Below are 12,162 nucleotides of genomic sequence, written 5' to 3'. Positions count from 1 at the left end.
AGAGTGAAATCATGAGTAAAGGAAGTACTAAGCACAGTACTTTGTCTTCAAGAAGCACAAATATAAACTGTATATCTACAGGAATCTCTACATTGCTGTCTGATTTTGTCTTAGTATGCCTTCAATTGCTGATGACATAAAAATTGGATTCAAACTTAATTATATATTTACACCATAGAAAGACTTACTAGCTCCCATAAATGGGAAATACAGCAGGTAGGCTTGTGTTTGCCATTTAATAAAATTATCAAGAACTACTCACTTTGCTTCTCCCCGCTTCCCTTTCTATTGTTAACTTTATCCCAAGGCTGGTGTCTCCTTGTGGTTTGGAGATGGCCACAAACACATGCTAGATCTACCTGTTCTCCTAAAGGAAAACTGAGAAGTCGGTGTGCCTAAGACTCACCTGTGACTTTTCCATCCAAATCATCAAATGCAATGTCTTTACCCAATCTAGAAATTATGAGCAAGGGAAGGGATTATACCATTGGATTTAGGACTTGAGCACAAGCTCCGGTTTGATTGTCATGTGTTAACAGCAAATTGCTCAGCAACAAAGTTGTTGTTTTCCCTGTACACTGTTCTGGAAGAAGGGAGAGTCCTGAGTGGTAGAGGGGGCAAAGGATTCTTGGCTAGTTACACAGATAGTGAAGAACAGATCTTGAGATGGACCCATCACCTCAGCCCAGGGAATGTCAAGGGCAATGGTGTGGACAGTTTTGGGAGTCTTGAATGTCCATTTTCATTCATGAATCTTCATTTCAACATGGTTCACAACATCAAATTCCTAGAAACTGATACTTAGTAGTGGAGAAATTTAAAATACAGTATATTCACAAAGCTAAAAAAAAAAACAAAAAACAACAACAACAACAACAAAAAACCCCTCAGCTGTATGGCTCCAAATGTGATGGAAATCTTTGTATAAATGTTTATCAAGCTATAAGTCATAAGGGAAAGCTATTCCTAGAAGATGATGGCATCATGCTCCTATTTGTGAGTGCTAGTTTGTATGGATATGCTCATATAAAACTTATATTTACTTATGAATACCAAAGAAACTACAGATGCCAGTTACCATGGGGAAGGAAGCTGTGAATGTCAGAGACAGAGATATTTCCACAAACTGACATTTTAAAAATATTATATGTGGCCAGGCAGTGGTGGCACAGACCTTTAATCCCAGCACTTGGAAGGCAGAGGCAGATGGATCTCTGTCAGTTTGAGGCCAGCTTGGCTTACAAAAGGAGCTCCAGGACAGCCATAGATACACAGAGAGACCTTACCTTGAAAAACCAAACCAACTAATCAACCAACCAAACAAGTCATATGTATCATGTTTTCACTTAAAAATACTACCTAAAAAGGACTAAGATGTTGGTCTGGTGGCACAAGTCTGAGATCCCAAATACCCAAGAGACTGAGGCAGGAGAATTGGGAGTCCAAGGCTTAAATGGGCTATGAAGAGTGTACAAGGCCAGCACAGGCATCTTAGTGAGTCCTTGTTTCAAATGAAGGTTTAAAAAAAAAGAGGAGCTCGGATGTAATTCAGAAGTAAAGTGTTCCCCCTGGGGTGTGTAGAGTCTCAGTACTTTCAAAACACACCACAAGAACCAAGCAAGCAAGACCTACTCTCTAGGTTTCAGAACATGGCTCAATACAGAATCTGTTATCTGCCAGTGTCCCGAATTGTGGTAAAGTGTCATTTCTTCACACCTGAGTGTCCTCATGAGTATAGAAAAGGCAACGATGTTCATGGCACAAGACAGTCACACAGACTAATGAAAAGGACCAGTGAAGGGCTTTCTAAGACCTTTGGATGATGGTAACATCCATGTGGGAATGCTTCCTCTTCATTATCCCTATCCCACTACCTCAAAGGGAGTTACTTTGGTATTAAAGGGAAAATAATCTCAATAGCATTTAAAGCATCTGGAGTCCTGAGTGAGAAGCTGGCTGAGGAGCTCAGGGAGGGTTTAGGGTGGCATCTACAGGCCTTTCTGCCACTCAACCCTGACATGACCCGGAACTGGCATTCCGAATCCGCACTGCATCCTTATCTGTCCAGAAAACAGGAAAAGTCTAATTGCATTCCAATTCCCTTATTTGTCCAACTCATAGTGAACACCAGCTGCATGCCAGCGTGTGGGTTGGGGACTCAGGCTAATTCACCAGTCCCCGGGAGTTGAAATAGGACCAGGCTCAGCCAATATCTGTTGACCACTGTGCACAGCATCCCTCATTTATATTAATAGAGGATGAATCCAGCACATAGACACTAGCTGCTGTGGTTACAGAAACAACAAAAACAAACAAAACAAAACAACAACAACAAAAAAACAGCCTCAGAAAACCAGTTTCTACGTCCTCATTGCTAGTGCAAAAATGAATTCCATGTATGCTTCCCCAGAGTTTATGTATACATGTCCATACGCCCTAGATGTATTTTTCAAAATGCAACAATGGTCAGGGGCCAGAAGCGGCCAGGAAAGAGAGTTCTTCAAGAATTACACCACATCTTCTATTCTGGGCCTATGGGTTTGACCCTTGGCATTTCTAAGCATCTGCATGCTATACTGTTCATTGGGAGAATCAGAACAAATAGAAATCTCTGCCAATAAGAAAATCTTCTTTTAGGACTCAGTATTTGGAAGGGAGCTTGGGAGGAGCAGTAGCTCATTGCCAACTTCAGCTCTCCTTTCTTACAAAGATAGTGATTGACGGGTAGTGGCTCCCTCCCCTGACCGACCCTCCTGGTTCGCATTTCCCCTGAACTTTCCTATTTACAGCAATACCTCCCTGTTAGTGAGGCTGGATTCAAATAACTCAGGTCTGAAAAAGAAGCTTCTTGTTGGAACAGACATCATTGACAATTAGCCAGGAATCTGAGGATAAAAAAGGGAGGCCCCAGTAAGGTAAATGCACTTGTGTTTATATAGCATGTGATGTGTTTTGAAGTTCCCTCTGAGGAGAGAAGCCCTCTTTCCTACTTCAAAAGCCATTTTCATGGTTTTGAAATTACTGGAAATTATGGGCTAAACCCCCTTCACACTTAATTTATTTCACCCAGTATCTCCTATTTTGTGATAACATGCAAATACCATATGCCGCACTTTCTCTTTATGGGTGGAGGAAGGGCAGAAGGAGCTCCAGCAGAATTATCACTAGGCACTGCAAGCGCTGCCATTGAAACCCACATTTACCATGGTGACATTTACTAGCTATGGCAGAGCTGATCAACTGCAGATTTTCCGGCTGCTGAGGCTGCATTGCAAGCTGCTCATAATGTCATCAGATGCTGTTGTATTTTCAGCCAATGAGAACTTGGGGAATGCTCTCGTGCCTCCCTGGTTCCTAGTGCATGAGGGCCCCTGTGCCGCTCCATGCATGCAAAGTCCACGCACATTTGACCCTGTTTGAAATTGATTGACCCCACAAGCTCCTGTCTGGAAAAATGCATCTCCCACCCCCTTAGGTGGTTTCCAAATACTTAAATCAGAACTCTCAGCGCATTCCAGGGCCTTTGTTTTGCTTTACTGAATGGGTATTTATTTGCTCAAATGAAATGGTCAATATCTAGGCATATATATATTATTTATAAGACTGAAGGAGGGGGAAAATACCCCAAATCTTACATTACACTATTCCATTTCATCTGAGGTAAAATGTTTCATGCCAGGCCAAATGAGTCAAAAACACAAAGCTATGATTCAACTCATACGCGGCCTCCATCATTCCTCCACCAACAATGGTGAAAAGATGCGAATTTACAAGCAAACAGGAAGAAAAGGCTTTCACCCACCTTGGGAATGTGTTTAAGAAGTTGATTTATGTTTCATGCTGAGTCTTACAGCTGCAGTTCAAGCTAACCCAACTTGGCTGCCCCACAGAGTCTAGTTTATTAGGTATCAAGGAGTCGCAAGAAGCCATGTAATTAAAACCGTAATTAACTGGAAAAGGAAAGTGCCACCTGAGTTTTGAGCGGCTGTCAATTTTATTTCCATTACAGCCCTCCTTCTGTTTCTTCTCCTGACTTTGTATTTTGCTTTGCTGGAGATGAAAACAATATATATGCACACCCTACACATAGAAGCACACGCATGCCTTTGGTGGGGGTGCTAAAGCTCATACGGCTGGCCATTTGTTAGGGAAAAGGTCGTTTAGGATGTTACCTGCTTTAGCCCTTGTAAATGAACTTGTTCATAGCAGAAATAGTCTACAAGCTCTGTATCCAGTGCAGAAGCCACCGGCAGCTTGTGTGGCTGTTGAGCCCCGTGACTGTGGATCGTGTGAACGGAGCTGAACTCTACCTGTCAAACACACCCTCAGTTTTGAAAATATAGTATAAAAACTATAAACAAAATCACACTGGTTGTTTACCAAGTGGCATTATTTTGGTCCCACTGGGTTGCATATATAGTAGACATAAGTTTATCCTTTTTCCTTTACCTTGAGAGTGGCCATTGGGATACTTAGAAGTGCTTATGTGGCCCCCACGACATTTCTGTGGGCAATGCCGGCCTGGAGCTGGGGTCTTATATTTCCTGCTGAATTATGAAACAATGGGCAAAGAGTTATTTTTCTTGTTCTTTCTGTCATTCCAAGAGCTGAAAGGGTGGTGTGCATGGAGAAATGGAATCCTTAGTGGTAGTGAGCAAAGGCAGCAGCTAGACTTAGAGACACATGCTGGCTATCCCTGGGTTATTTGACCCAGTTTCTCAATAAAGAGAGAGGTCTGGCGGCACGAGATGAGATCCTTCACAGGCTCTTCTTTCTCTAAGAGGCCCTTGGCAAAAGACAGCCAAATGCATTATGAAATATGAATGATGCTAAATGAGGAAAGCTACACACTTTCAATGAAGGTGCTGAGAGCAAGGTCTATACCAACATATGAGTCTTAATTTATGAATTAAAGTGCTGATGAGACAAGGTTTTGAGAAAGAGCTGTCTGTTTGCACTGCATTCTGTAAACATTCATCCCACATCATTACACCATCTACTGGAATCCCATCTTTTGAAGAAATGAAGGGGGACTTGTAAGAAATGCACACTCACAGGATCATCCATCCCTAGGCATGAAGGCTTTAGGGGCACAGTTTTAAAACTGTGGCTCTCTTTTCAGTTCTAAAGGGTAGAGGGACATCATTTGGACACAGTAAAACCTGAGTCATTTTGTTCTCTTTTTACCAAGATAAGAAGTCGACTACCAATTAACATCGTCCCCAGGAAGCTGGAAGAGCAGCACACCTTTCTTCAGAGGGCGAGTGGACGGGCAATGTTTCTCTAGTTTACATGTCTTCCTACCCCTCCGCAGCTGCACGTTGTGAAGACGCATTTATGAAATCATAAGCATCGTTGGTGTCTCCCAGTTCAGAACAGAAACGTGTCAGTGGGTAATTTTGGGAGTGAGCCTGAAATACCCAGAGCAGATGACACACAGCGCGTCGGTCCTGATTCAGCTTCAAGTCAGCAGGCCTCCCAGGACCATCTGCGCTCCATAAATTCCAGTAACACTGGCACATGAGGCTTGTAAATCACCACTGAACGGGTTTCACCTGTGACACACGACATGAACCCTGCTGTATATTCCAATAAACTCCCATAAACCATCTGATATAAACTTCGGATTATGTTTCTTCGGGGGTCGGAATACTTAGATTTCTTTGCTGCAAGTGTGAAGTAAATACACACGGCACATTTTGTTCCTTTACCCGAAGCCCGGGCCCTGCGCTGTGCTTCACACACAGAATTTTCCTTCTCGGCTGACATGTGCAATTTGGTGAGCTTTAACAGACCAATCCTTTTTGTTTTGCCTTCTTTAATAAACTCTTTCTTTCAACACCACTGTGAATGTCAAAGCCTTATGGTTACTACACATGGGAAATATGATTTATACACAGCAAATTAATGGCCAAATTGTCAGTAACCTAGCTCACCGAGCATTAATAAACACCCGTGATAAAGGGTCATATCATTAATATGGCTTTGCTGGACTAGGGCAACCTACATGGCCGTCTTCTGCGACAGATTGTGTGGGTGTACCGGGAGCAGGAACAGAGAGAGATTTCAGTTCCATTTAGGGCTTACACATAAGAGTCTCCAAGCAACCATTTTTGCTTTCTACACAGCACTCCCTGCTCATGGAGTCTGGCCCTTCCCCCAGCCTTAAGAACCCCCCTAAGCTCTTTGGTAAGGCTCCTCACAGCTGAATTACTACTGGCTCACATGCCGGAGAAAATGTCAGAAAAGAATTCGAAATGAATTCTTCAACAGATTCCAAGTTTTATGTTTATTAGAAATGATAAGAAATTTCATGCTACCTATTTTTTTTAAAACAGGGACGATTTCCTACAACAGTATTTCTGTTTTCTTTTTTTTCATAAATATTTTGTTTCTTTAGAAAGTTTTATGCTCAGTATACTTTGAAATTGAATTTATTCCATTATGTCTGATAATTATGATAAAATTCAACAGCTTCTTTAGCATCTAGATTCTAGAGGATGATGTAATTTAGAAATAACTTTGTATATTATATTTATGCTGCTCATATTAAGCTCCAAGTTATACTAAATTCCCACACTCATTGTCCTCGAAACTCTGTGAACATTTTTTTTCTACGGGATCTTTCAAATACACATAAACAAATCACAATGCTTTTTTAAAAAATGTATTCAAGATAGAGCATTCACATATACAAGAGGAATTAGTTATTATTTTCGCTATGGTAGCTCCTGGAGAAAAAAACATACTAACTTTTCATAAGGTCTAAATTTCAAGCTTCCACTAAAAAAAATGCCTATGCAGCTGGATATAATCGTCTTACTGAAAAAAAAAAAAGAAATTGTGGTCAGGCATACAGGAACACTACTATGAATTAAACAACAACATCAAAAACAAACAAAACACCTTCCAGAATTTTCTAAATACATAGTACCATTCTTCAATGCTCACAACGTATCCTGTGAATTAGAGACAGATTCATACTGACAGAAGCATTTGCAAATAACTTAGAGAACTTAGTAATGTATCATGTACCTCAAAGGGCTGCCTTCAGTTTTACCTTTCTCTTTTTTAGCTGAAATCACCTTCTTTCAAAAATGCTTAATATGCTGAAATAGACTATTAGTTAAATTGTTGAAAAGTCAGAAGGATTCAAGACAGCAAATATGGACATTTTTTGTTATATCATTTTCTTTCATTCATGCAATTTTGGATCAAATCCTGTGGATTTCCTGTTACACCTGAATAGTTCTCATTTTTATTCAACATCAAGAGGTATTAATGTGGGTGCATCAAATCGAAGTTTGGACTCTTTGAAACTATCAAATTATTTTCCCTGAATATTTGGGGGTTTGATAAAAGCCACAAGGCATGCCAGCAGCACTCTCCCCGTTAATTATTAAATCCATGTGCATCCGAGGAAAATCTGATCCATATGGATTCTCACTCATTTATGCTCTCCTCATCAAAACCCCCTTTCTTACAGTCCATGTCCAAGAAATCCCTCCAGTCCAGGGAAGTTTTTTGAGCTCTGCCAAGATTAAACAAAGTTGAACACTAGAAGATTCAAATTGGTTTGTGACCCTACAGCTAACGGATCATTTGTGGGCTCTGAAGTCAGCTGTCACACATGCTCAGAACACCAACCTGTAGGTAGCTCTAGACAGGGGCTTGAGGTCTGGAAAAAATTGGAAGTATACCAGAAAAATCCCCAAATGCAATGTCATTCATTAAAAAAGTTCAGTGATTGTTTTTTTGTTTGTTTTTTGTTTGTTTGTTTGTTTGGGGTACAAAGGCACAGGACTGTGCACCACAAAAGAACTGGAAGATTAAGAGCTAATCCTAATAGGTGGCCAAAAAGGTGATGTTACTAAAAATGTCATATCCAAGCTGTTGGGTAACAGTTCCTAAACACATGGTGTGCCTAATGGTAAGTGATTGTGGGCAACAATCAACAGATGTTGCACATGAAAAATGGGAATATGGTTCTTGATGCATTTCCTCAGCTTTTCTTTGTTTTTTCTTAAAATATTTTAAAGAATTTCAAATATGTATACAATAAAATATTTAATGTAATCATATCTGCCCTCACTTTCCCCTCCAACTTTCTTCGTATCTCCCTTAACAGGCCCATACCAACCTCATGTCTTTCTTTCTTTCTTTCTTTCTTTCTTTCTTTCTTTCTTTCTTTCTTTCTTTCTTTCTTTCTTTCTTTCTTTCTTTCTTCCTTCCTTCCTTCCTTCCTTCCTTCCTTCCTTCCTTCCTTCCTTCCTTCCTTCCTTTCTTTCTTTCTTTCTTTCTTTCTTTCTTTCTTTTTGATAACCCACCAAATTCAGTTAATTTCACACATAAATACATGAGTATGTGGCCGGCCATACACTGCAGCACGGGAAACCCACCAGTGACCACATCCTCAGCAGAATGAGTCTCCCTTCCCCTGAGATACCCGCCGCTAACTGCTCCTCTGTGTGGGGTCATGCCTTGAAGGTCATCTGCCCCGTCTATACCTGGATTTTGGCTGTTTTGACCTTGGGCAGGCTTTGGGAAGGCAATCCCAGCTGCTGTGGGATTATGACTGCAATACCAGTGTCATGTCTGGAGGACAGCATTTCACAGCTCTCCTCCCCATTTTCCAGATCTTCACATTCTTCCACCTCACGTTCCACAATGTTCCCCGAGCCTTGGTGGTAGTGATTAATGTAAAAGTCCTGCTTATGGCTGAGCATTGAGTCTCTTATTCTCAGTGCTTTGACCAGCCATGCCTCTCTCCTTGATTGCTGCCCCCCGTATGAAGAAGTTGCTCTGACCAACTTGAGAGCAGCCCGTGTCTATGTGTATAAACGTAAATTTTCATAAGAGAATTTGTCAGTGTGGCCATTTAGCAAAATAACAACAGCGGGCTCTACCCTAGGGACTTAGGACCTCCCCAGCTATGGACTTTTGACCAGGATTACAGAACCAGGCATGAAATTCGCTCCTGGGGAACGGAACTCAAACACGATTGAAATTGGTCAGTTACCCCATCAGAGTTGAGTCTCTATTGCTCCAATAGACACACCTTGCCTGATGGGTCAGGACTGTAGCAGGCAGAGTCCAGTGTAAGATAAGACCACAGTGTGTTTTCTTTCTCAGCAGCTTGCACAGCACCTTCAGATACTGAGGAAGCTAGCCACAAAGGCAGGATCTCCTGGTTGGTTTGAGATTGGTTTCTTTGGGTCCAACAACCAAACATGTGGTGGTGTCTTCGGCTGTAGGGTTTTACTATATAGTTATGATAGGTAACTGCCAGGTAGTTACCTATCTTAGTTAGTTCCTGTTGACATAAACTAGATTTACCTGAGAAGAGGAAGCCTCAATCTAGGAATTGCCTCCATCAGACTGGCTTTGTAGGCATGTCTGAGGGGCATTTATTTTTATTTATTTATTATTTTTTTTATTAATGATTGATGTGGGAGGGTCAGGCCACTGGATTGTATATGAAATCAAGATGAAGGTTGAAGTGTTAAAATATTTATTTCAGGTTGGGTTAACATTATAAATACTTATCTCTGTCAATGATCAAAATGAATAAAATATATTTTAAAATTAAAAAGAAGTACTCTTAGACATACAGTATAAAATCTAATAAAGATGCATGTCAGTGAAACAGGTGGGTCTTTTCTACATGTTCTGAGAAGATTATTGTTATTGGAATAAGGCTGTTAACATTTCTATTGTTACTTTTCATTATTAAAAGTATAAACTTGGAGATTTGTTCACATAAAGAAGCAGGTTATAATTGAAGGAATTTTGTAACAATAGAGTCACTAAGTTCTTTGAAATCATTTTTCTATGTTAAAATCATTTGATTTATCACAAAATAGTGTTATTGTTATACTCTGACAAATTAATGAGTTCTTTCTACAATTTCATTGAGAATAAGAATTATTCTGTAATTCCAAATTATTTCAATTACCCTTCAAAGAAACTTGTAACTGTTGCCAGTTAAATACATTCTAACCTTTATCAAGCCCCTGGCAAACATTGATTTACCTTCTGAATTTATAAATCACTTACATTGGACATTTAATTAAAGTAGGTTAGCCATACTTTTACTGTTGAGATGTGAGGGTTCTTTACTCCAGATCTTAATCCTTCATTAAGTAGATGGTTTGCAAATATTTCCTCATGTTCTGTGCATTGTTTATGTTTTACTTTCTTTTTATGTTTCAATAAACATTAAAAAAAAGATGCCACCCAATTTAATTGTAATTATTTTGTTAATTTTGTGGGTTCTATGTCATATGTAAGAAAAAATTGTCCATATTCAAGGTTATAAAAGGTTATACCTGTGTCTTCTAAGTGTTACATAATTTTAGTCCTTACAGTTAGGTATTTGACTCATCTATTTTGAAGTATACATGATATAGGGGTCCAACCTCACTGGTTGACCTTAACTGTGACTTTTTCTGATACCTTTATTTGTTTCATTCATCTCCATGCCTAACCTTATTCTAGGACCAAACAATCTCTCTAACTATAGCCTTAAAGTAAGTTCTGATATAGGGAACTATGATTCCTACTACTTTGTTATAGGATTGTTTTGACTGCTACAAAAGGCGGATATAGTTTGATAAGTATTGCACAGAATCTTTTAGATCAATTTAGAGACTGTTGGCCCTTTAGCCACGTTAAGACTTCTAACCTGTGAACATAGATGTCTTTCCACTTATCCAGGTCTAAGTTAAGTTCTTTCTAAGTATTCATAGTCTATAGTATATTAATCTTGCACTTTATGGTCAAGCTTATTCCTAAATATATTATCTACTTGGATAAATCTCTGTTTACATATGGCACTCCATTATGATGCATGTATATCCACATAAAGCCTGAAAAAGTTTAAAAGAAAGAGTTCTAGATACACAAAAACAGAGCTGAGAGCAGCTTCATAGTTCATGTCTCTTATGTGAGACTCACCCTCTGGCTGAGGTGTGTGTGTGTTTGAGCTATATCATGGTGGATTTCCGCAACAGTACACAGAGGTGTCTCCAAGGCACAAGGTGTACTGCATGGCAGATTTAGAGTTTTTGCTCAGACAAAAAGGGTTAAAGACACACAGTAAAGACAGATTCAGACCAAAAAAATCTCTAAACAGGTGACAAAATATTGGTTATAAATGTTTATTTTTATTTAACAGGGGTTGGTTACAAATTGTTATTGGTCATAATCAATCTCTTTCTAAAAGAAGAAAGGGATAAATGATATGGAAATGATGGGAAAAAGGGTAGATTATTATGATAGAAAAAAGTAGGTTATTGAATCTACTTTAATCTATAAAACAACTGTTAATCTCAAAATATTTTACATTGGTATGGATTTTAATTTATTGATACAAATTTTAAGTCAATTTTGTTATACTGTATGTGTATTTCTCCTCTTGTTTAAGGCATTGTGTTTATGCAGCTCATTTAAAAATGTAATGCGCTTTTTCCGGCGGTGACGACCTCCCTACGAGAACATGCCTCTTGCAAAGGAACTCCTTCATCCCTCTCCAGAAGAGGAAAAGAGGAAACACAAGAAAAAGCTCCTGGTGTAGATCCCCAATTCCTACTTTATAGACGTGAAATGCCTAGGATGCTATAAGATCACCACGGTCTTTAGCCATGCACAAACGGTAGTCTTGTGTGTTGGCTGCTCCACTGTTCTCTGTCAGCCTACAGGCAGAAAAGCGAGGCTGACAGAAGGATGCCCCTTCAGGAGGAAGCAGCACTGAAAAGCACCTGATTCAGGATGAGTGGGAACCATCCCAATAAACACATTTTGGATAAAAAAAACTGTAATGCATAATTAAACATATAGATTAAGAGTCATCTATAATAGTCAAACTTACAGTCATGTTAGTTATGTTTTTGAGGCACATAAACATATATTTCAATTAGATAGGTAATCTTCAAACACTTCAAAGACCTACAGAATATGGCATTTAAAATGTTTTAATAATGTACGGCTTTTTGTGACAGTGAGACACATCTGCTCCTGGCAACACTGATCTACTTCAGAGAAGATGATGGGCATTAAAGAAACTCCATATGGAGTTTTTGTTGTTGTTGTTTTTGTTTAATGGTAAAAGGTAGGCATGTGGGCAAAGAAACTGCCCTTGCTTCAATTGCTGGCAGTCACTGT

At 39.5% G+C, this 12,162-nt stretch overlaps 1 pseudogene; it reads left to right on the top strand.

Annotated features, from left to right (window-relative positions):
• Positions 1-11,480: 11,480 nt before the first annotated feature.
• LOC107400958 (small ribosomal subunit protein eS27 pseudogene) lies at positions 11,481-11,807 on the top strand (annotated as a pseudogene).
• Positions 11,808-12,162: the final 355 nt, after the last annotated feature.

Source organism: Peromyscus maniculatus, chromosome 10, assembly GCF_049852395.1.
Source record: "Peromyscus maniculatus bairdii isolate BWxNUB_F1_BW_parent chromosome 10, HU_Pman_BW_mat_3.1, whole genome shotgun sequence".
NCBI classification, from domain to species: Eukaryota; Metazoa; Chordata; class Mammalia; order Rodentia; family Cricetidae; genus Peromyscus; species Peromyscus maniculatus.
This window is presented reverse-complemented; position numbering and strand designations above follow the sequence as displayed.